This window comes from Carya illinoinensis, chromosome 15 (assembly GCF_018687715.1).
Source record: "Carya illinoinensis cultivar Pawnee chromosome 15, C.illinoinensisPawnee_v1, whole genome shotgun sequence".
NCBI lineage: Eukaryota > Viridiplantae > Streptophyta > Magnoliopsida > Fagales > Juglandaceae > Carya > Carya illinoinensis.
In genome coordinates, this window is record NC_056766.1 from 18726279 (window position 1) to 18749633 (window position 23355).

The 23355-nt window shown below is 35.1% G+C and overlaps 1 pseudogene; it reads right to left on the reverse strand.

The window, feature by feature from the left end:
* Window positions 1-15191, reverse strand: part of LOC122296732 — a 36109-nt pseudogene extending 20918 nt beyond the window's left edge.
* Between the last annotated feature and the right edge of the window lie 8164 nt (window positions 15192-23355).

Consider the following 23355-nt stretch of genomic DNA (forward strand, 5'->3'; position numbering starts at 1 on the left):
ACGTTTGGTTACACAAATGAAATGAAATGAGATAAGATGTTTTAAATAATAATAAATAAAATATTGTTATAATATAATTTTTTAGTATTAATTTTGTTTTGAAATTTGAAAAAATTAAATTATTTATTATATTTTATATAAAAATTTAAAAAAATTATAATAATAAATTAAAATAAGATGAGATGAAATTTTTAATTTTGTATAATCAATCCAAACTTAATCAGCATGGATCATTCTCTGGGCCATAGCAAGATCAATCCAAACTTAATCCAAACTTAATTTTGCTTTGGGCCATAGCAAGGTTGCCTTGAGGCATCTTCAACAAACTCTTGCTTTATCCCTTGCAAAGAGCACTCACTACAAGAAAAATGACTATTTGCGACTATTTTTATTTCCGGCGACAGATTTATAGCCGCAAAAAGTCAATTTTTAAACTTCGGTAAAATGTTTCTGTCAATTCAAAAAGAGAGCCGCAAAAAGCATATATTTCCGGCTATTTTTACCGACGGAAAAAATATAGCCGCAAATAATTTCGTTGGTTGTTGTATATTGTCATAACAGTTTTTTCGCTATTATAAGTTTTTTATTATGGTGACTTTTTGTGTTATTAAGGCAACTTTTTGGTCGCCTCAATAGTTTTATTCACTTAAACTCTCGCTTCCTATTTTCCCACCCGGTTTACATTTTCCCTCTCTTTCTCGCTCTCTCGCTCTCACTCTCTCTCCGGCGATAACACGGTGGTTTCTGGTCATTGATAGCGCCGTCGTCTTCTCGCCATCTTATCGCCGCGGTATTCTCGCCGTCGTCCAATCGCTGGTGAGTTTCTCTTATCTCGCTCGCTCTCTCTCTCTCTCTCTCTCTCTCTCTCTCTCTCTCTGTAACTCATTCGTATCTCTGCATTTTTTATCTCTCGGTCATATCGATTCTAACTTTGTAGTTGATAGATGTAGTTTAGTTGTTTTACGTTTTTGTCTTTGATTTTGAAATGTACCTGTCCAGATTATTATTGATAGGATTTTCTTGTTTGCTTATAAAAGGGGAAAAAATGAAAAAACTTATTCATGGATTTGGTTCTGCTTAAGCATGATTGTCCTGCGACTATGGTTCAACCCCATGGCCAGGACAAATCTCTTATTGTTGACCGTGGAGTGAATGCGATGGATGTGGAGGAGTCATGCACGATAGAACAAATCTCTCTGACATCATGGCCAGGACAAATTGATGCTAATCATCCTATTAATATTTCCCCATCATGTACAGACCTCCACAATTTATTCTCATATGGTTTTGTGCTTTCATGGTACTCGATTTATTGTGGAAGCGGCAGCGAACCCAATTCTTATTGCTACATGGAAGACGATAATAAAGTTTCTTGCTCTGTATCGGGTGAGTAATTAATAAATTTGAGATCTAAATAATTGTAATGAGATATTAATATATGCTGTGCTGATCTATATATGTTGATCTTGAATGCTTCATTATATATGTTGCTTTTGCAATTTAAGTACTTGTTCGGACCTGACTGAATTCTTGGAGTTCCCACTCCAACTGATTAGCAGTAGTACCATGCATTATTGTGATATTCTTGGGCAGTTATTGAACTACTGGCCTCATTTTTAATTGAAGATTCACTAATATGATTCCATTTTTTTCCCTTTTTTCTGTCAAAACATGCAGGATTAATTGGTTTCTTAGAACTAATGGCCTTTTATGTGGGTGAGTTTTCTATCTCAACCATATGATGTTAAGTTATATTAGACATCACCTTTTTTACATCTTAGAAACAATTAACAACGTGTGCACATTTAAGATCTTGGCGTAGAACACAGCAAGTTAAATCTTTTGCTTGGTTTCTAGTGGATGGGCAGTTTAGAAGATTTAAAATATAAATGTTCACATGAAATTTCCTTGTTCAGGATAAACAATTTAACTTGCTGTGTTCTATGCCAAGATCTTAACATATGACAAAAAAATCTATCTAACTTTGAATGGTTCTTTAAATCAAAGCAACAATAACTCTTTTAGTAGTGTTGGTGAGCTTGGAATTTACGATGAAATAGAAAATGCTAGCTAGGCCCTGAAATTTTTTATGAAAGTTTTATTTTTGTCATTAGCCTCTCCTTATTCACACAATTCAACCACTCCATTAAACTCCCCTAAAACAGAGCAATCTTCTAGCAAAGCACTTTTATTTTAGATGTATGTACTGCCTATTGTTGTTTAGGAGTTTTGTAGCTTATGTTGCCTCCACCCGAATTCCCTTCAAAGAAATCCCACATTAATATAATGTATATGAGCTTATAAACTTAACAAGATACATGCAGTCTGTATTGGTTTAGCTAGCACCTCCCATGAATGGTTCAAAAAGAGAACACTAAAAACATTATATGGAGTTGTCAGGCCTTGGTTATCTGTTAAAAATTTCAAACCTGAAACATGTCAATTTTTTGCAAGGGGAGAACTTTGAATCATCCCTTCATAAATTAAAATTTACATCAGATGCTAGCCTGCTTAAAGTAACCCAAAGATATGTAGCCCCATACATCCCTATTATTGGTTGCATTGATTCATTACTAATGTAGAAACTTCAGTAAGAGATCATCCATTGCAATATTAAAAAATATGAAAATGAATATATATTTTTATATCAATTAATACTAGCTGATTTGTATATAAATAATTTGTTTGGTTTGTCAATAAGCATGCTCTTGGCCTTCTTTTTTCCCTTTTCCTTCTGATTTTTTCTTCTTCTTGCCATTTTTGAAAAAAGGTTGCTTATGATTATTGGTTTTGTTAATTTCGTAAATATTTATATATATCAAGAAGATAACCATTGGTTAGTTAAAGAGGATTATATGAGCCGTTCCACATGGTTATTCTACAAATTTGCGATGAATAGATATCCTATTCCAAACTTTCTGTATGTGTTTTTTCACATCACAGCAGCAAAATAAACGAGCTTCCTGAGTTTGTGTGTAGCCTCTAATCAGGATGCAAAGATCAAAAAAATAAAAGTGATATACTTTGTTGTAGTATAGAATGTAGAGATTTCTTTAAGAGGATTTGGATAGAACTGCTTAGCATGAGGTCTTCTATGGATATGCAGGTTGAATACTCCAACTGCAATGCTCCGATGGATATATAGTAAACTAACTATTGACACAATCCACCTTAGACAGATCCAATGGTCCAAGTTTGGTGGATGTGGATACTCTGTTTTTATTTGATAGTCCATTAAATTTTCTACAAAAAGGCCATTAAAAATTCTGAGGGTTCTATTTTTATTGGTTTGCATTTGTTTCGTAGCAATCGAGTATGAGGTTTTGAATTATGCTTTCCTAGTAACTAAGTGGTGGAAATCATTGGAAACAAAGACATAGTTCACAACGTCCTTTTTCATGTGGTATAGATGTATGTTATGAGATTGAATTTAGATCCAAGGAGATGTTTTCTGATGGCTTCTTTCGGGAAATTTTCTGAATCTAATCTGAAACTGAAATTGAAAGATTAATGAGTATCCTTTATTGTGGAAATATTCTGAATCTAATCTGAATGATCTGAAACTGCTAGCTAGCTTGTGTTTAATGACATCTCTAAAACCTCATGACCTATTTTTTGTTCTTGTTTCTCACAGGATTGAACCAAGATATCAAGAAATATAGAGCCAAACTATGTGAAGAGTTCTCGAAGCCCTCTTATACTGACTAGTGTTCAGACATGGTCGTTGACCAACAAATACTTCAAACTTAGGAGTGTAGTCTTCTGCTTGCTTTTCTTTGCTTTTAATCATTCTCTTGTCTGAGTCAGAAGCATCAAATAGTTGCAACATATAAAACATAACTGATGATGCAACTTAGACCAAGTCAAAGCATTTTTTTAGAAGGGCTTGTTCAATGTCCACTTGATGCAAAAGGAGCTAGCTTGTGTTTGATGACATCTCTAAAAGCTCATGACCTATTTTTTGTTCTTGTTTCTCACAGGATTGAACCAAGATATCAAGAAATAGAGCAAAAACATTTCATAAGCTGTCAAATATTGATGGAACAGCTAGCTAAACCTATATAGAAAGACTTTCACTTGTAAATTTTTGTTACATTGTGATATGTTGGATTGTTTTATGTAAAACTTAAAACAATGGCAGTGCAGTGGTTAAGCTTTAAATATGTACTTTGAGGTTATATGAATGATGTTTCAAGCAAAAATGAATTTCTCTATATATAGTATTTTTTAACTTATTAACTTGCTTTGTTTATTAACAAGCAAGTTAATAAAGGAAAAACAACGTATGAATGTACAAATTAAATAGGGACTGCTTCCAAACATTTCCGGCAACAATATTTCGCCGGAATAAATTTAACAACAGCAAAGCTTCACTATTTCCGGCTACAAAAGTAGCTGCAAATAATTATTTCCGGCTACAAATATATAGCCGGAAATAAAAATAGCCAAGTCAACCTAGCGGCAACTATTTGTGGCTATAAAATGTAGCTGCAAATACGAATTTCCTGCTAAAATATATAGCCGGAAAATATTTAGGCGACTAAAAACTAGCCAGTATCTATTTGCGGCTTAAAAAATTTTGATACTAATAAATATTTCCGGCTAAAAAATATAACCGAAAATTATTTTTGGCTATTTATGATGGATATTGGCAAAAGTTATTGCGACAACATTTTATTTATTTGCGGCTATTATTATTGTCGGAAATAAGTTGTATTTCTGGCTATTATAAAAGTAGCCGAAAAATATTTTACTTGGCTCTTTAATAGCGGCTATCCTGTGGCGACTAGAAATAGCGGGTAATAACTAATATCGGCGAAACCATGTGTTTTTTCCGGCTACTGGACCCGTCGGAAATGGAGCAATTTCTTGTAGTGACTGACCCCACACACCTCCTTTGTACGTGCAGCATTATCAAGAACCTAACATTTGTGTTTTGAGTTTTTTAATAATTGCTATAGGTTCCACAATGAATAGTATTTATACATCAGTTTATAAATCACAGAGGGATTACCGCACCTTCAAATTATAAAAACTTATAAATGAAAGGTAGATTTTTAATTCTCTTAAAAAAATTAGTAGATAATTTGTTTTCAATCTACAAACTTTTATCCTTTTTTTCTTTTTTGGATTAGGGGTGTGCATCCAAACTTAATTTTTTTTTTCCCGGTTTGGTACAAAAGCCAGAAATTCGAGTGATTCCAAACGGTTATTTACCCGGATTCAGTTAATTTAACCAGTTATTCATAATCGGATTTTTTTTTCTTTTTGTAAATAGAATTTTGTTTCACTAAAGTTCAAAAAAAAAAAAAAAAACTACAACTGAAAAAAAGTATAGTTAAAATTTGATACCAATTACAATCCGGGTATCCAGTTCTATGGATATCTAAAACCGAATATCCACCCGGGTTTATCCAAGCAGGTATTCACTCGGTTTTAAAATCCCAGATACATATCCGGATACACACCCATAGGACAAATTACGATTGGCATATGGGGAATATAACTTTAAGAGATATATGTTCATCTCTTACCATATAAAATTGCTAATAAATTATTTGGTATTTCCATCTCTGATACCAAATAATTTTGGAAGCCTATCTCTCCATTAAATAACCTAATTAATGTCCATTCCTATTGCTCTGTATGTAAGAATGTGAAGTACTGTTAGTTTACATCTACATTCCAACAACAATCGTGGCTGTTGCATAGAACAAAGAAAACTAACAAGCATAGAAAAGAACTAGCAGAACCACGAAATTTGGATTATTATAAAATGATAAGTCTGTATAACATACAGAACTAATACCTTCCATCTCTACAACAATTAAATTACCAATCCATTATCACCCTAACTTTTCACATTCAAAAAGGTGGTGACCTATATCACTCATCATCTAATTTGTAACTCGCCTGAGATTTTACCTTGTCATAATGGATGAGAGCACCCTAGATTGGAAAATGCAGCATATGTACCCAATACACAAAGACAAGGTCTCCTTTGCTTTGCATCTTGAAACGTAATATAGAATTATAGACCAAGCATTGTGTCCACTCGGTCGATGATGTCCAAGGCCTTGATCCGGTCAATATCGAAGTCGATGATAGGAAGAGAAAATGGCCTCCTAATCGGGAATAAATCCTTTTTAATTTCAATTGTTGGAGAGTGGTTGCTACTCTTACTCAGCCTATGGTGCTTGCTTAACCTGCTTTTAGCAGTATCAAATTCTTGACTCTTGCTTATTCCAGGTGTCAATTTCCGCTTACTCACATCCCGGAGCATCTCTTGGTCTTCAACTATCAACATAGGGGATTTAGAGTTGGGTGTGCATGTAGATAACTGAATAGTCTTCTAGCTGGGGGAGCGAACTGGGGATTTAACAGGAGACCTGATTCCACAATTGATAGCCCTGGCTTGGATTGTTGTGAAAAATGATGACAATAAATTGAAAAAAAAAATGAAACGAGAAAACAATCACACACGACACAAGATTTACGTGGTTTGGCAAATTGCCTACGTCCATGGGAGCTGCAGAGGATTTTATTATTGAGGAATATCACACTATAATGATGGATCAATCACTGTACTTCCACAATGTTTCTACAGTACGACCATATGATATAATAATCATATATATAGTCAAACAGCGGAAAAAACCCTAGAGCTGTGTAAAATGCATGTTCGCTCGAGCGAGGTGTCGAGCGTGCGTCGAGCGAACTTCCTTCCCACATCCGCTCGAGTTCAATGTCGAGCTGACATCAAGCGTTCAACTCTGCCTGACTTCGCTCGAGCGGCCAATGCCTCCGCTCGAGCGATGTGGACCAGACTCCATAGTACTCAACAATTCTCCCACTTGGAGATTGGTACACTCGCTGTATCGCCGTCTTTTTCAAACATGATATCCTCCACCTCTACAACTTACTGCCCCTGTCTTCATACTAGAAGACCAACTGATGTTGCACACAACTTCAATTTCTCAAGTGTAACACCATTTGTCGACATATCAGCAGGGTTCTTGCTTCCACAAATCTTCTCAAGTAACAATTGTCTGTCATCTAACAATGATCGTATGAAGTGATACCTGATCTGAATGTGCTTGGTCCTGGAATGAAATGCTGGATTCTTGGCAAGGAATATGACACTCTGACTATCACTGTAGAGAGTGCCTTTCTGATTCTTTTTACCCAATTCCTCCAAGAAGCCCTATAGCCATATCATCTCCTTTGCAGCCTCTGTTTTCTGTAGATTAGAACCCTATGACATTGCAGTACCACCAAGTGTATAAACAAAGCCCGTAGTACTCTTTCTGCTATCAATATCTCCAGCTAGATCAGCATCAAGATAGCCCTGCACCTCCAAGCTCTCTCCAGAAAAACACAAACAGGTTTCTGAGGAGCCTTTTAGGTACCTCAAAATCCATTTCACTGCTTCCCAATGTTGCTTTCCTAGGTTACTCATGTATCTACTAACAACTCACACTGCATGGGCAATATCTGGTCTTGTGCAAACCATAGCATACATAAGTGAACCAATAGCTGAGACATAAGGAATCTTACTCATGTAATCTTGTTCCTTATCTGACTCAGGTGACTAATTCTTATTGAGTCTGAAGTGACTACCCAAGGGTGTGCCAACTGGTTTGGCCTTGTCCATATTGAACCTGCTGAGTACCTTTTTCACATACTCAGCCTGTGAGAGTCTCAATGTACCTCTGACTTTATCTATGACAATTCTCATGCCAAGGATTTGCTTTGCAGCTCCCAAATCCTTCATTGCAAAGTGCTCTGACATCTGCTTCTTTAGATTATTGATCTCATCAATATTAGCCCCTGCAATAAGCATGTCATCCACATACAACAGTAGAATAATATAAGAATTGTCAAAGTGCCTGACATAGTAACAATGATCTGCCTGACATCTAATGAACCTTGCACTGTGCATAAAGTTATCAAATTTCTTGTACCACTGTCTAGGAGCTTGCTTCAAGACATACAAGCTCTTCCTCAGTTTGCAAACTGAACCTTCCTTTCCCTGTACCACAAACCCCTCAGACTGATGCATGTAGATGTCTTCTTCAAGGTCTCCATGAAGAAAAGCTATCTTCACATCTAACTTCTCAAGAAATAAATCTTCAGTAGCAACCATAGCCAATACCATCCTGATGGTTGTGATCTTCACCACAGGAGAAAAGATCTCAGAGTAATCAATACCCTGCTTCTACTGAAAGTCTTTTACAACAAGTCTAGTCTTGTACCTCTTATTGCCATCATGCTCAGTTTTCACCTGGTACACTCACTTGTTATGTAATGCCTTCTTCCCTGATGGAAGTTCTGTCAATTCTCATATCTGATTCCCTAACAGGGAATCCATCTCATCTTTCATGGTCAGCTTCCACTTGCTAGAGCTTTCATCTTGCAAGGTTTCTTCGTAACTCTACGGTTCTCCACCATCTGTCAACATAATGTAATTCAAAGTGGGTGAGAAACGCTGTGGAGGATGTATAGTCCTAACTGACCTGCGAACTGCAACTGTAGGAGTGGACGGTTCTGAAACTACCTGCGGAATAATAGGAATGGGTGCACTGGACCCACTCTCCCCGTCACTCACATCTCTACACTGCACTGTGACCTCTGGTAGGTCATCCAATCTTACAAACTCGGACTCTTGAGGAGCTACTACAGAAGCTGTACTAGACTTATCCTTGTACATAATTTTCTCATTGAAAATCACATTCCTGCTTCTTATGATCTTCCGACTCTGATCGTCCCAGAAACGGTAGCCAAATGCCTCGTCTCCATAGCCAATGAAATAACATTTCTTTGACTTAGCTTCAAGTTTACTACGAGCATCAGAATCAATAAGCACATAAGAAAGACAGCCATAAGTTTTAAGGTCAGAAAATTTGACCTCTTTCCTGCTCCAAACCTCCTCAGGCAGTCCACAATTCAGTGGAACTGATGGCCATCTGTTTATCAAGTAAATGACAGTGCTGACTGCATCTGCCCAAAAAGTGGGTGGTAGTTCAGCGTGCAACCTCATGCTTCTAGCACGCTCATTAATGATTCTGTTCATACGCTCAGCAATTCCATTTTGCTGTGGTGTCCCAAGAATCGTCTTCTCTATTCTGATACCCAGAGCTGCACAATACTCCTTGAATCCACCATCAACATACTCACCACCATTGTCAGATCTCAAACATTTCAGTTTTAAGCCTGTCTCTGTCTCAACCATGGCTTTCCAAATTTTGAACACATTAAATATATCAGATTTATGCTTCAAAAAATAAACCCATACCTTCCTACTATGGTCATCAATGAACGTGACATAGTAGCGAGAACCTCCAAGAGATGCCACTGGGGAAAGACCCCACACATTTGTGTGCACAAGATCCAGTCTTCTTGTCTTAGGCATCCTGCCATTTTCAAGAAGCTGACCTTCTTTTGTTTCCTCATAACACAACTCTCACACATACTGAGATCAACTGACTTCAGTTCTAGTAGCTTGCCTCTAGACAAAAGTTCTTTCATACCCTTCTGACTTATATGGCCAAACCTGCAATGTCACAAATCTACTCTCTTTGCAACGGTAGTAGCAATAGTGTCAATCAAACCAGTAGTCATATATAGTGTACCAGTTTTCTTACCCCGAGCTAGTACCAATGTCCCTTTTGTGACCTTCCAGGTGCTATCTGATAGCACCACTGAATGACCACATTTATCAAGTTGTCCAACATAAATGAGGTTCTTCTTCGACTCAAGAATGTGTCTGACCTTTTGCAAGGTCCATTTGTTCTTGCCAGGGAGTGCAATATCAATGTCTCCCATCCCCACTACGTTCAAAGCCTCTCCATCAGCCAAATACACCTTCCCAAAATCACCTGCAATATAGTTCCGTATTAGCTCCCGGTGGGAAGATGTATGGAAGGAAGCCCCTCAATCCAGTATCCAGTCATCAACTGGACTATGAACTGCAAGCAATAGTGCATCCTGTACTTTTTCAGTTACCACATTAGCACTATCATTCTCAGTCTTCTTAGGTTTTTTGCAGTTCTTCTTTATGTGGCCAGTTTTACCACAATTCGAGCAAGTTGCCTGCTGGCCAGGCCTTGACTTGCTCTTGCCCCTGTACTTTGATTTTGATCTTCCTCTGTTTGAGTTCCTGCCTTGTGATCTCCCTCGAGAATCAACATTTAGAGCTGAACTCAAACCCGAGGTCTCTCCTGAATCTTTCCTGCGCACCTCTTCAGCCAAAATCAAATCACGAACATCATCATATTTCAATTTAGATTTACCAGCAGAATTACTAATAGCCATTCTCATAGCTTCCCAACTATTTGGCAGTGAAGCCAATAGTATCAGTGCACGTATCTTATCATCAAATTCAATTTCAACAGACGACAATTGATTTGTGATAGTATTAAAATCATTCAGATGTTGTGCAATAGACATACCATTTGCCATCTTCAAATTGAATAAATTTTTCATCAAATGTACCTTGTTATTCGCTGACGGCTTTTCATACATACCTGACAAAGCTGACATGAGATCCGCAATCGTCTTCTCCTTGATGACGTTGTGTGCAACGGATCTCGACAAGATTAATCAAATAACCCCCAGAATCTGTCGATCCAACAGGTTCCAATTAGCATCATCCATCTTTTCCGATTGCTTTCCCAATAGAGAAAGATGAAGTTTCTTTCCATAGAGCTAGTCCTCTATCTGCATCCTCCAGTATCCAAAATCCGTGCCATCAAACTTCTCGATCCCCGATACCTTCAATTCATCTCCAGCCATTGTTTCTTCTCAGACCCGAACCTTGGCTCTTGATACCAATTGTTGTGAAAAATGATGACAATAAATTGAAAAAAAATAGAACTAGAAAACAATCACACACGATACAAGATTTACGTGGTTCAGCAAATTGCCTACTTCCACGAGAGCTGAAGAAGATTTTATTATTGAAGAATATCACGCTACAATGATGGATCAATTACTGTACGTCCACAGTGTTTCTACAGTATGGCCATATGATATAATAATCATATTTATAATCAAACGGCGGAAAAAATCCTAGAGCTGTGTAAAATGAATGTTCGCTCGAGCGGCATGTCGAGAGCGCGTCGAGCGAACTTCCTTCCCGCATCCGCTCGAGCTCACTGTTGAGATGACATCGAGCATTCAACTATGTCTGACTTCTCTTAAGCGGCCAATGCCTCCGCTCGAGTGAAACTTCCTTCCGCATCCGCTCGAGCTCACTGTCGAGCTAACATCAAGCATTCGAATCTGTCTGATTTCGCTCGAGCGGCCAATGCCTTCGGTCGAGCGGTGTGGACCAGACTCCAAAATACTCAACATGGATGACCAGCCATACTACTAGTTTGAGAATGTAATTTTCAGTTTTCTCCTTATCTACATGGTGTATTATTTCGATCCTGAGCAAGTCAGTCTGGCCAACAGGTTTACGATTCATCCTAGAGCTAAAAGTAATAGGGAACGATTAGTGACTCATGGAAGAGACAAGATTAATGAAGAAAAAGCACCCTATTAAGAACTCACCCTGTATTTGCCCATTCTCCAACCCATCCAAAGCCATGGTGAGCTCTAAGAGCATTCTCACCGGATTAGTCATTTTCAAAATTTATTGTACTTTTTAACCATTAGATGTAAAACACAACTGCAATGGATTATCTATTAACAAAATTTGTAGCTTTTAGTTACAATATCGATAAAGAAAAACTCAAATTTGGTTTACACTGTACATATAGCAAATCTTATTTTTTTTATTTTTTTATAACACTCTCTCTTCTCTCTATCTACATTCACAAACTTCCACAAGTTTCTTTAAATAAAATAACAAAATGTGATAAAATAAAATAAACTAATAATTAATAATTAAAATATGATAAAATTAAATAAATTAATAATTAAAATATTTTTTAAATTATTAATTACTCATTACTATATAATAAATAAATGGATATCCAATGTGAAAATTTGTTGTGAATAGCTAAAGTTAAATTTATCTTATATTATTTTATTGTTATATAATAAAAAAAATAGCTATTCCAATGTAGGGACTTATATAAATGGAATAGTCAAAATCTAAATTCATCCTACATTCATCAAAATTGTCATTTACATATGCCTAATCCATTAACAATGCTCTAAGTGGACCAATATGCAAAAGCAAACCACATGATTAATCATTCATTAAAAAAAAAAGAACTAAAAAGAAAACATTTGGAAAGATGAAATTGTCACATAATTTTTCTTAAAAAAAATATATAGCAAAATTAATAGCGCCTTGTCGCCCTTTTAAAAATCAGCATAGTGGCCAGATCACATAATTTTTCTCACCTCTTGATAATTTAAGGCTTCGTTTGGATAGTGAGCTAATATGTGAATAGTAGTAAAATAGTTTGTGAATAGTAGTAAAATAGTTTGAGTTAAAATATTTTATGGGGTTATGAAAAATGAGAAAAACAAATTAAAGAAAAATATTATAAAATTAAAATATTGTAATAATATAATTTTATTAATATATTTTTTTTTTTAGATTTGAAAAAGTTAAATTATTATTATTTTTTTGTTTAGAAGTTTGGAAAAGTTGTAATGAGATTATCTCATCTTACCATTACAACTTTCACAAATTTTCACATAAAATATAATAAACAATTCAACTTTTTCAAATCCCAAAACAAAACTAATATTAAAAAATTATATTATAATAATATTTTATTTAACTTTTAAACCTTTAAAAAAATCACATATCATCTCATATGTGTAATCAAACGGTGTTGATCATTATATCATGATTTTAAAATTTATAAGTTTTTATTACATCGATACATCATGCAATAGGATGCATGGTTTATTGGAGCTTTATTTAAGGAAGCAATACATGAGAGATAATCACAGATATATTATCATCCCAAGAGCTTTACATTGATAGAGTCATAGTTAATTATAGCAACACTGGATTGACAAGCAATGAAGTGACACCCCCTATCAGTTCTCTTTCAAGATGTGTGTAGGCATCTTCATCCTTGTAAAGAAGATCAATTACACGTGCGAAATTAAGAACCCGCACAAGAAGAGGCATTGGCACTTGAGTAGGTTTAAGGAGCTCCTCATTCATATCCTTCCATGCATTCACAATTTGCCTCTGAAATTCTAGCTTCATGTACCTCTTGCTTTGACACACCATGTTGCTTCATATAGCATTCAATGCCTGAGACAATGTGGCCTCTTTGTTGCTCAAACTACAAAAAATGTAATCCAAAAATTTATTGATTTCTTATCATTTTGATACACACACACACACACACACATATATATAAATTTGGAAATGAAGGGGACAAGCTGTCTATTAATTATAAGTACATTAATAGAAACAACATCATCCATAAGCCTGTTTATGATTTCTGATGCTTTAACCATCCTAGGGCGATTGAAGACCCAATTGAAGGCTTCCTTTGTTGCGATGTCTCCCATGCCAACAAAAGATACAGTTATAAGAATGGCGAAACCACATGATACAAGTGCGTTATTCATATACTACTCGAATGTGGGTACATATTTTTCATTCAACCATTTGGCTTCAACAAAGTAGGCTTGAACTTGATTCTTCATCTGGTTATAACATTAAAGCAAACGAAATTATTATGCCTATAAATCCCATTTAATTGTAAAAAGATTAAGCCAAAGTTAATTGATAGTGTCATAGACTCGTATGTATATACCTTTTACTTTGCATAGTAAAAACAGTAGGACCTTCCTTGGACATCTCTTCCTCAATTTCTTCATAAACATCCAAGAGTGCTTTATAGATCAATTTCATGTACTATGGGAGTTGGTCAATGCAATTGATATCCCACCTAAAGGTATTTGTAAAAAGAAAAAAATCAATCAAACAATATTAAATCTTGACTTGATCAACACCAAAAAATTGAAGACAATCACGTTCCAATGCAAGTACCAAACCTTTTAACTGCGTCTGCAAAAAGATCGAGTTCTTCTAATGTACCATAGGCATCAAATGCATCATCTATGATTGATGTCATGCAAATTATTTTCGTAAGAATCCTTCTACCAAGAGCGTAATGGGGTTCAAAGTACAGTCCCAAAATCCAAAAGTACAATTCCACCACTCTATCTCGGGCAAACGATAACTCTGTCGCAACGTATAAATCTTTCCACCACCTAAGCATGCAAAATATTCAATAGAAATCTACTCCATAGTTCTTGCATGCCTATAAGTACAAGATTAACACCAACTTTATAGAGTGTGATATGTTTAATGAACTTTAATTACCTTGAGAGATGGGCAAGTTCCTTTTGGTGTTTTCGTTGCACTATGTTAAAATCTAACTTAGCAAAGTTCAATAAAACCCCATTAAATGAACCACTTTCTTGGTAGATAGACAAGTAATGTCTCGCCTCTAACTGCGGCAAGCACTTTCGAAGGGGCCGCTGTAAGGCACGACTTACTTGTGCAGCAATAGAAGGATTTAAATTTGCAATCGCCATCGACTCAAGGCGAGCAGTAGTAAAATCGAGTGCCTCATCAAGTATATCTTCTCCATGCACCCTCATATGTGAAGCTTCGTACAAGCATAAAATGCCTCGCACATCGTCAATAAGTGACTCCTTGAAGTTCCCCTTGTTGTCTTTGAACTTGTTGATAACATCTGCATTACCACCCAACACATGATATGACCTATTTGCATGTAGGTTATATGATAATAATGAGGTCATGAGTGCATGCATACCATACATACTTTAGCTGCTCAGCACAAGTATGAGTTTGTAGCTAAAGTTGAATTTCCTAAATAGTTGTACAATTTATAGAGATTATAAGTTGTTGATCAATCTAATGAACTTGAGCAAGTTACAAAAAAGGACTAACCGCTTGGAATGTTATAACCTTGTTGCCTTACTAATTGAAAACAGAGAGCAATGGTGTAAAGGTCATTACCAGAGATTTTCAATTCATCTTCACTGTAATAATAGTACTTGTGAATTTCTCGTAATATAGAGTCAATCTCACTTTCAAAATGGTAAGATAGGCCTAAATGTTGGATCGCATCAATCAACTCCAACTTTTGTGATGGTTTATCGACATGAGCCATTAGCAATCTCTGCACTTCTTCCTTCAGCTTCTGGACTTGCTCCAAGTTCCCATAGGCCATTTCCTACAAAAGAAAAAGAATTTTGTGTTTCAAATTAAGATTATTTGTGTTAACAATAATATTACCTTAAGACTGGCATTTGAATACAGAATTGAGAAATAATAAGAAAATTATTTTATAGTATGGCATATCTTTTGTATATACTATGGAGTTGTTAGCATAAGATAGGAAACGATCTCCCCATAAGCTAGGACAATAATTTGCTACTGGATGTTTTTACCAAAGAATTTGGATTCTAGGTTTGAGAATAAATTGCTGAAACTGGAAGAGACATTATTCTGGGAAGTTAAGAGCAATTGGTATATATCTACTTTATATATAAGCGGGAATCCATTCTACTACAGTGTTTTCATCTAAATCTTTTTCCCAATTTTACCCTTAGTTGTATTTAAAAATTGCAAGTTGTTTGCTTTTATTTATGTTTTGCCGACAAATAGTTTAGTCTTTTTACCTTCCTATCGACAAATGTTTTGGTCTATTTTCACACCACTTCACTCTGCTACTCTATTTTTCTCCCTCGGCGACTGCTGAGGGAGAAAAATTTCTCCCTCCCAAGTTCTGTCTTTCGAGTAAGACGCTGTCTTTTCTCTCTCTCTCCGCCTTGCCTTGCCTCAGTTGTCACCGTCAGCAGTCGCCGAGCAAATCATCAATCATACACTTTTGGGCCTCTCTTGGTTTCTGTCTCCATTAGCCACAACCATCTCTTTTTCATTTATCCATAGTCATCGTCATCCTCAGCAAATCACCAATCATACACTTTTGGGCCGTTGGACGGATCCGAGATGTGCCTCTCTTCTTCCTTGGCGCTGATGCTACCTTGTGTCATCTCTGTTGGTAGTTGGTCTGTTGTAGAGCTTCACGCTTGTGGCCTACTCAACCAAAAGGTAAATTGAAAGCCGCTGCCACAAGCTAAACCTAGAACGAAGCCAAGCTTCACCTCCACCCAGACCCGTTTTTGTTGTGAAAAACGATGACAAGTGAAAGTAAATATAGAATGAGAAAACAATCATACATGACACAATATTTACGTGGTTCGGCAAATTACCTACGTCCATGGGAGCTACAAAGGATTTTATTATTGAGGAATATCACACTACAATGATTGATCAATCACTGTACGCCCACAGTGTTTCTACAGTACGACCATATGATATAATAATGATATATATAGTCAAACAGTAGAAAAAACCCTAGACCTGTGTAAAATGTATGTTCGCTCAAGCGGCAATTTGAGTGAACTTCCTTCCGCATACGCTCAAGCTTACTGTCGAGCTAACATCGAGCGTTCGAATCTGCCTGATTTCGCTCGAGCAGCCAATACCTCCGCTCGAGCGGTGTGGACCAAACTCCACAGTACTCAACAGTTTTCACCGTCGCGGCCTCACCACCTCAAAGCCTCTGTTTGGTTGCTCAAAATCAAAGCAAACGGTTGCACTCTCAGTCCGAGTTTTCCCTGCATGGACTCCCACGGACAGCCCAGAACAAGCCATGACCAGCTGCTCAACCTCCATCCTCTGCTCATACCAATTCTCGCTACCGAGACACTCGTGTCGTGCACAAGATCAACCATGTAAACTGCCAGCCATGCCTCTGTTTTTGTCTATAACCGAAACAGAGGAATTCTCTCCACCGTAAGCAGTTCTCCTTCATGCCTATCTCTCCCTTTCCGTTCACTCATCTCTCCATCTCAAACTCTTTCTCTCATAGTTCTCTCTCTATAGCTCAGACATCGCACGCTCGTTGTCGCTGAACCAACCCAACTCCGCCTCCCTTATTCTCTGTAATTTTTCAGCCGCATTGCTTCAATTGACTTATTATAAATCAAATCAAATAAAATATTATTATTTAATATTTGTTACACTTGTGGTTATCCTCCCACTAATTACGGAATGGCTGGATTTTAATTTTTTCAAATTAAATGATTCTATGCTGAACAAAAGTGATAGTAATGTGCAGGGCTATAATTTGTATAAAAAGTCTGATATATGAGCCTTGGATTATGACAAGAGTGGCGCTCCAGGCCGGTCGGGTGTGAAAATAGTTTTCACACCGGCCAATCATCAACTGCCACATAGGCATCCTAAAAGCAATTAAACTGGACCGGCATACATCCGATCGATCTCTCACTCTCCCTCCCCATCTGTATCTTGCTTGCTATACAGTCCCACTCCGATCTCTCTCTCTCTGAGTAAATTGCAACACACGAGTTCGAAATTCATACTTCAATATATGCACAGAATTTTTTCTCACTTCGCCGTAAAATTTTGAGCCATTGGTCTGTAATTCCAAGCACAAAAAGACAACTCTTTTTTTTCAAAGTTTTAGCTTGAAACCCATTTGATTATGGACATTATCAAGCTGATTCTATGTTCAAAATTTCACTCATTTGATGGTCACCGATGCTTATTCGAAGATGGGGCCCGACTCTTCTTTTCACTTTCCTTGTGATAATGAAGTACTGGTAAAACTATATTGATGACTACTTTCAAACGAAAACAAATCTGAAAATTGAAAATGAAAAATCATTACGTTCTCTTTCGGTGATTTGCTCTGAAAACAAAGACATTAGAACTTTCGTCTTTCCACCACAATACATTTAAAATCTCTTTTACACTGGAACTCTGTTTTTTTTTTTTTTTTTTCACTCTTATGTTTTCTTTTTTGTGGGTTCAGCGACTCGTTTTCTAGGCAAGGACCAGGGTTCGTTGGTTCTTCATTTTTTTTTTTATGCAATGGTATTTTTATCGAGAAAAGGGGTTGGAAGAGGAAGTAGCAGGTATAAATGTTGTTATCCCCCCCTTTATGTCCTTTTATTATGTTCTTTTCCTTTTTCTTCGTGAGCAAACTGAGGATGAGGTTGTTGTTGGTTTAAAGTTATGTTATTTTATGAAGAAATTGTCCTTGGTACTTCAACAGGTTATGGTAGATGATTAACTGTAGCGTGACTGGAGCTATCACCGCAATTGTCTTCCATATTATGAAGCCGGCAACAAGAGGAGCTGACTGATAGAGAAATAGTTGGCCTTCCTTCGGCTTCTTGAGTGCAGATGAGCAAGGGAGAGGGAGAGGTTTTTGGTGTAGTTCTTTTGGCATCTTGAGTGCAGATGGGGGGAGGGAGAGGGAGAGAGAGAAGAAGAGAAAGAGGTGGATTGGGTTTATGCGGATCCAATTCAATTGCTTTGAGATGCCTACCGTGGCACTTTATGATTAATTTCACACCTAACTGGCCTCAAGGTTTTCCCTTATGACAATCCTATTGGAGGTGGGCTCATGGTTGCAACGTCTTTTATGGGCACTATTTTGTTTTTTTATAACGAATTATTGGCATTAATTATTTTACCTTGTTTTTAGGCAATGGGACAAAACATACATCACGAGACTAATAGTTTACACGTGATCAAAAGAAAATTTTTAAAATGATGAGACCCCAATAATATAACTATCACGTGGAGGAAACCACATGTTTCTCCTCTTACCTTTTATCTTTCTCATGCACAAATGAAGAAATAGATTGATTATTTTTATACTTAATGATTTAAGTATTTTTTAATAATATTATGAATTTTTTATTTTTTTAAAAAAATATTTAAAAGTTAAAAAAATATATGTAAAAAAAGCCAAAAAAACAAAACAGAAAATAACTAGCAGAAGCTCTCGTTATCAGCTGTGGGAGTAGCACTACCATTCTTTCAAATTAATGAATCATTTAATAAAACAATGAAGAAGAGAAAGAGATGATCTCGATGATCTAATATTCCTACAGCCTTATCTTAAATTTGGTTGATCTAATTAATTATTAATTAGATTTGATTTTTGACGTTAAGGTTTTGACATAATCATAAGTCAAAAGGTAGTGTGGATTTGTTGTACAGCATGTATGCAAGAATGCTGAAGGGTGAATGCAGGGGTCAATACTATTTTTTTTTTTTTAATGACTTCATTTTATTTAATGAAACTGAAATTACAGCTGTAATTAATCAATATAAAGAAAAAATTCAGATCATCAGACTACTCATCTGTTAGAGTCAGTACTACTGATCACTACTCATCTGCGTGTCCCAAATACTGTAATATTAGCATTTAAAACACATGCATGGGTCAGAATCAGACCACCACATTCGTTGACTTGTGCATGCATGCAAACATGCAAGATCAGCTCTATAGTATATAGAAAAAAGCTAAAGGCAGTCACTTTGAGTAAGCGCGGTGCAAACGTCGGGTGATGTGGCCAAAAATAAAAACGCCCTGTTTAGTGATCCATCCTTTCATTTTCTTCCCTCTATTTCATTGCCCTCGAGTTCTTAGCTCTCAAAAGATGAAACAAAAAGAGAAAATACAAAACCAATGGAGTTCTTACCTCTCTTAAGATCATCATGGAAGATTTCGAGAAGAATGTCTTGTTAAATATTTTAACATGAACATTAATAAACGGATCTTCGATTTTATATGATCTATAATAATAAATAGTAATAAATAAATACGTACCTTTATCATCAGTTTGATGAAGAATTAGATCTAACTATGAGGGAATGATCACCCTAACAACTTTGCCTCACAAGTGTCTCACGATGGCAAAAGGCACTCTAATGTTGTAGGTGAGAACCCTTTAATCCTTCAGTACTATTTATAGATTTCTGACCATCAAGAAATCTAAGAGTTTGTATCTGACTATAATCAGAGATATAGAGTTTTAATCTTATCTCTTAGGATTTTTCTTATCCCATTATCACTCAACTTTTATCTGATAAACTTGAGCTATTTCAAATTTTATTAAGATGGGTGTGTGGGACATAGAGTTTAAATAAAACTCTTACATTCTCCCACTTAGCCCATACACCCATAAAATAATATTTTCCACTCATGGGTTTATTACAAGAAATTAACCATACTGCGCAAATTCATTTCCTGAAACTTCCATAGCTCAAAGTACATTACATGAGTTCTGTAATATCAATGTCAAATCCAACTACTGATGCGAGTCATGGCGGTCCTCTGTTATATAATCAACAAATTCCCTTCCATGTACCACGACACCAGTAACCAATTTAACATGATCTTTAATTGGGACAATTAAGGCCAATACCTTGATGCCTTGGGTTCTAATTCATGTCTGTTACAGACATTATCTTGTCATCATTCTTCCAAACCATTCAATGTACAAATAAGTGGAAAGACAAGAAAACAGAAACAACCATAATAGATATCTTTCAATGTCCAGTAACTAAATACTCAGCATATCAATGATCTATATAACATGTTCACATTATGGGTATAAGCATTTGAACCTATCTTTTCAACATGTTTTTTAAATTATAATCATTAACATACTATTGATATGGACATATTTGTTTCTGTACTTTCTCCTTAACACTTGGGTATTTAAAATTTCATTAAATACTCATCATTTGGAGAAAAAAAAAATACTCTAAGGAATTCTTGTCATACATTCTTAGCGGCTTGGCTATAAGTCGACAATTCCAAGTCCTAAGATAAATTTTCTTAGTTAGATACTATAAACTGTGGCTTCAAAACATACCACAAACTCAGTCCCTATTGCACATGAAGCAATAAAAGATTTGTCTCATACTTTTCCATAAATAACTCTACTAGATAGTAAAATACATAACCATAACTGTATTTTCCATCATTAGAGTAATTCTATAAAATAAGGTCTGAATATCCAGTTACCTTAAGAGTATCAGTTCTTCTTAAGACAACAATATAGTCTTTAATTGTTTGCAATTAACCTTGCACTCTTTTCACAGATTTTGAGTCAAACATCCTTATGTTATTTTGGCAACAACCAAATGTGCCGACTGAAAAACTGATATTCAATCTTAAAAGCATATACTGAAATTTCTTTAATAATCTAATCAATTTGAGAACACTGTAAATACTGAATATGTCACATTTATCTTTAAAGTATCCATTTACCAGTAATTTTTCATGCAAAATCTTTTCAAACTTTATGCAACTATACTGAGACAATCCTAACAGTCATCCTCTTGGTATTAAATTCAATCTCAATTACGAATGATATTTCATTCATAAATTTCATTTAGAGACGTAACTTTAATATCATACTACTAACGATGACTCATACTTGCCAAAAAGTCATATACATGCATGACCAAAATGTAAATATACTCCCACTGACTTACGGGTATATACATTAACAATAAATATTTTTCTTAAACCAAAATAGTATTGATATTATCAAATTTCATATACCAAGATTCAAAAAAAAAAAAATATTTTACCTCTTTTAGGTAATCCTTTTGTTCGTTTCTTGTAGATTTCAGACTTTTACTCTACAAGTATTTTCACATTTATTTGATGTAACTCTAGACCATAATGAGTTACTAATGTCATAGTCATCCTCAATAAGTTCTTTTAGATTTAACAAAATAATTCTCTAATCAATGCTCATTTATGAGTGAAATCATTAATTACAAGTCTAACTTTATATCGTTTAACATTGCCCTTGAAGTCAAGATTTTGTCTCCAAAATCTATTTCCATTTGACTTTTCATACATTTCAGAAACTTTAAACGAAATTACAGACTTTACATTGATCCATGGATTTCAATCACTCTTTTATGCATCAATCTTTTATAGAATCACTTATTTCTATAATTTGTGAAAACATATGTAAACTTTTATTTATTTCTATATCACATTCAAATTTTGAAGATACACCACATAACTTAACCAAATAGCAAATCAAGAAAATTGCATGAGGTTACCTGTTCTGATGTCTCTATGACCAATTCTTCATGATGTTTCTCTGATGAGGTGAATGATCATTTACTTGTTGTTCCATATTATCATTGAGGTAATCATAAAAGGAAACCACAAATTTTTCAAAAAGTATGAGAATGCACTTCACAATAATCACATTTCTAGTTTCCATACTCCCACTGATTTTGCCAACCATAAGAAATTTGATATTTCAATTTTCTCAAAATACAAACCATAAGTAGAAGCAATATAGTCTAGATCATTTGAATCTCCTTAAGTAATCAATAATAATAATGTACTCAATAACTGTTATAAGATTCAATAATCTTTCATTTGGGTTAGAAATTATTACTTTAATTTGACTACCTATACATGAATATGCCTTAAAACAATTCATAAATAAAAATAAATAAATAAATCATTAAGCCTAAAAACACAATATAAGTTCTAAACCATTATAGCCCAACTCTTAATATTTTTCATGACACTATTTCAATCTAATTCAATGATTTTTACATTTCTATCTAACTGCAATTCTTCCCCATGAGAAGTACTACAAGAATTACTAATGGCTTGAGACTTCTCATGTAGCAGATGGATACATTCATGTCATGAAAATCATCTATAAAAGTAATGAAATATTTATATCAAATATTATAGGAAAAAAGATTTACGTGTGTCTATATGCATTATCTTAAGAAAATCTCCATTTCTTATGGCATCTTTTATTGATATGTTTGATTTAGTTTCCTTTTATACAAATCAACACACATCTTGAGATTAGAAAACTTAAATGCGGAAAAAAAAAAATTATTTACTAATCTCTTTAACTTTTCTTGAAGATATTCTCCAAACTTTTATGCCACAAATTATATTTCAAATTCTATGCCATAAATTGTAAAAGTTTTCATAAATCACTTTTCCTTTTGGCTCCTATACATACTTTATAAGTGAACATTTATAGAGTGAAACTTATACAGACAAAATAAAACTTTTGCACTCGAGTTTAACCTAAAAAGTATGTATAAACATGTATAAGATATGATTTGAAATAAACTTATTTGGTTTACCCTTTCCTTCAAGTCATGTCTTATGCTTAAGGCACATAAACCTTCATGTGTCACTATTTCCTTCAAACTTCAATTGACACTATTCTTATATTTTCATCATAATCATTTCCTAAAAGATACAAATGACTTTTCATACAAATTAGCAAAATAAATTTATATCTAGCTAACAACCATGCTACTAACTTGTTCATATCTGATTATTTTAATGAAATAATAATACCTTTAAAGTAAACCATTATGTACAAAAAATTTGTACAGTTTAATATGTAAGTAGTTAAACATTATACTTTTCTGATCTTTATCACTATTCTCAATGATAATTGATGTTAAACTTTAAAAAACTCTTAGTGTAA